The sequence below is a fragment of the Melospiza georgiana genome, chromosome 18 (genome assembly GCF_028018845.1).
Source record: "Melospiza georgiana isolate bMelGeo1 chromosome 18, bMelGeo1.pri, whole genome shotgun sequence".
Taxonomy (NCBI): Eukaryota; Metazoa; Chordata; class Aves; order Passeriformes; family Passerellidae; genus Melospiza; species Melospiza georgiana.
The window spans coordinates 7,475,890-7,479,665 of record NC_080447.1 but is presented as its reverse complement, the minus strand read 5'-3'; positions in this window follow the sequence as shown (position 1 = coordinate 7,479,665).

Here is a 3,776-nt window from a genome sequence, read left to right as displayed (position 1 = left end):
TTGTAGTTTTCTTCAGCAGAACTAAAGCACATATTTGTGGTAGTATTCAGTTTTCTTGCATTTGGAGCTGTCATCTAGGAAGAAGCATCCTAGGTCAGCTCAAGAACTTAGGTCAGTAGCTGTCAGTGTGGAGAATGAATTCTTATTCTTGATTTTATGAATAAATTGTGCCAAATCTTCAACATATTAGAGTAGTGTCAGATGAAGACCTAGCAAATTTTTTAGATATATGTTATTTATTAGCATTTAAACTTCTATTATTAAAAGAGTTACAACATACATGCATGAGATCCATCTAAACTTAAAAAATAATTTTTAAAAAATGCATTTCTAATTTTTTTGGTTAATACCTCTAGCATACAGTTCATCAGAGCCATGAGTGAGGAAAACTCAAATCCCAGCATACAGCAAAGGGCTGTGATGAAAGAGGGAGAGTGGAGTGGATTGACAGTGCTTTGTTTGTGGGTATTGCTGAGAACAAGATGAACCCACTGAACAAATGATAACTTTATATTGAAATTGTGAGGACTTTGGATCAAGGGCTACAAAGAAGGCTAAACTCCCCGATCCAGGCAGCTCTCCTCAGACCACTGCTGTATTTTCTCTGTGGGCTCAGCAACAAGCCTGAACAATTCAACCAGTTTCCACCCCAGCCTGGCTGTTCAGGCTCTAGTTTGTGGGTGTTTGCATCTCCCTCCATTGTGTCAGCTGGCTGGTGCTACTTTTCAGAAGGATGCCAGATGGCTGGTACTTTAGCCAACCTGATTTCCAGATAATTGGTTTTTGTAGATACCTCTTAATTAAAATAAAAAATATATGTAAAGGACAAGTTTATCATCTGCTATCACATGCCATGGCTGTCTCTCAGTCAATCAGCATGCAGCAGACAGAGCTGCAGACTTCTCTTCTACACCACCAGTATCCAGAAGGAAAAAAATCAGAAAATCAGTCCATCTGCAAAAGTGATCAGACCCCTGTGCTTCCCGGCATCAATTCCCATTTACAGGATCCAGTGCCCTCTGCTGAGGAGAGCCAAACTAAGCATTAACGTGTCCCAGGCCCACAAAGAGACTGTTCAGGTACAGCACTGTGGAGCAGAACAGTTGGAAGTTCACCTCCATGCCCAGCCCTTGTTCCATCTGCCATCAGTGCTTCAGGTCACTGTAAAGCCAGCCAGGGAAAGAACTGGGGAACTTGCAAAGGCCACAGAGCTGTGACAAGAGGGACATGTCCCTTTCTGCAAGGGGAAATCCAGGTGGACATATGGTAGTTGTGAAAGGAGCTGGACTAGCAACCTTGGCAGGCTGGAGCTGAACAGAAATGTTGCTGCTCTGCCTTGATCTTTATTTACAATAAACTGCTGGGCTCCAGCTCAGTGTTTTATCTGGGAGCAGCCGCCGGTGCTCCCGCGCCCGTGTTCCGTCTCATTGCTGCACTGACATATTTACACCAGGCCGGGGCCCGGGCAGCTGTGAATAAGGGGCCATATATCAAGAGAGGAAAAAGGGATGCAAAGATGAATTTTATGGAATATTTTCCATTTTTCTTTGACTTGGTTGTGCATTTTGCTACGGCCCATTGGGCGCTCACTCAGCACTTGGACACTTTGCTCCGTGCAGTCTCGCCTCTATTTCTAATTGTGTCTACATGCCAAGCCTAGCCCAGTACCTGAGGCAGCCTGCAGGGAAATGGAGACTGAAAAAAGAAGAAGGTGGGTAGGAGGAAAATTTCCTGCCCTTCAATGGCATATGCCATGGGAAAGATAATCATATTGTAAAATCTCTTGAAAGTTCACCAGTCTTTTCCGAGTCCTGCAGGACACCTCTTACATTTGAGTGCCAAAGTGAGAGGAAACACTTCCACTAATTTGTGAGAGAAAATAATTAAGTCTTTTTTGCAGTTTCAAGAGATTGTATCACCTTTGATTTCTTCTCTGGGCAATGAAAAGGGTTAATTCCTCACAGTGTTGACTTAATCCTTTCCTTTTTCCCAGTGGCTGACTAATAAGTTAGATGTGTTGACTCTGTTTATAAAGACAAGCTTTGGACATAATATTAATGATATTGTGTGTGCAATAACATTAGAAAACAAACACAGAGGCACCTGGGGAGTCTGAAGGCATCTTCTGGCCTTTCTGGGCTGACAGCACAGAGTAGCCCTCCAACATTTCCATGTGGAAAAACACTATCTTGCACATGAGAGTTTACTTTGAGTGACCCTCTTGCCTTTCAAACAATGAGAAGTCAGGACTGTTACAAAGCTGACAACTTGTTTTAGAAGAACAGGCCATTGCTCAACCAGCTGAAGAGAAGGGAAAACAAGGGATTCCAGAGAAACAATAGGAAATGAAAACTGGACATTTGAATGGACAAAGTGCTGGTGTCTTTACTCTGGCACTGACATACTAACAAAGGGTATAAAAGTTATTTTCCTTATGTTTTTGCACGGCAAAGATGGGAAGAGAGCATTGTTTGTTTATTCATTTGCCTTAGAGCTCCACAAGCACAAAGAAGTCACTTGACAGTTGCCAGTACTTACCCAAGGCTCAGGTTCATCCCACTGGGAATTTTCTGCTCCCTTTATAGCCCATGTGAGATCCAAACCAGCACATGGAAGTGCTTAGTTCCCTCTATTCTCTATTTAGGAGGTTTAGGGGGGTGAGGCATAATTCCTGTTATGTCACATGGTACGGTCTGAAAGCCAGGTAGCCCTCACTGGTCACCTGGAGATACTGCTCAGCACAGGTTGTGTACAAGGCCTCACCTCAGAGATTGCTCAGGCTTTGTGCATGCAGGTGTCCCATCATGAGTGTCACAATGCAGGCAGAATAAACTACATGTCCTACTGCTCCTGAACCACAGAATTTTTCTGGTGCAGCTGTGTTTAAATGGAGCTGAATCAAGGTAATCTCACCATTGGAATAAGAGCCATCAGTTCCCAGGAAGAGATCTGCTCCACTGAGTAAAATGTCTGTCAGCAATGCTGAAGAATCTTCTCAGATAGTTCTTTGGAACTCTCTTCTCTAAATGGCTTCATTACCTGCAGTGGAGCAGCTGAAGTTGCACTGGGAAGGAGCACCTGAGGTCATCAAACTCAAGAGTTCAGCAGGAGCCTGGCAGGGATAAAAAGACAGTCACCACTTTAAACTAGGACATGGGGCTCATTTAGTGACTCACCCAAGATCACACAGATGGTGCTTATACCAAGAATTAGACCCACCAAGCTATCCAACACCTCTGGATTATTCATTGAGGATTAGAGTCCATTTAGGAGTCTGTTTTAATATAAAAATGTAGGATATGGAGCTATGATGGAATGGTAAATTAAATACTGAGAAGTCTGCCACATCTCTGTTCAAAGCAGGCTAACATTTCATGTAAGGAATTACATGCTTCAGACAGTTGCAATCATCTTCTGCAGAAATAATTTAAGCTTACTTCATCTGTTGTATTCTGATTTAAATTTTTATTGGAAATATAAATACCTATGTCGGTCACCAAACCAAATAAAACAAACATATTGAGTAGGGTCTATTATAGACTAATATGGAAACAAATAATCTGCAAGTCTGGTTTTATTTATAAGCTTATTTGAGTTTTTACTCTAGGCTCATATTAATCGGGTTTGTGGTTTCCACATCTGTACTGCTGATGCCCAGTGCAGACTGCATGCCAAGTCAGACCTGGGCATCCTCCAAGCTCTAAATGGAAAACAGATGCCTCAACTGCAGCTACCTCAAGACAAGCAGGGCAAGTAACCTACCAAGTAACCACGGC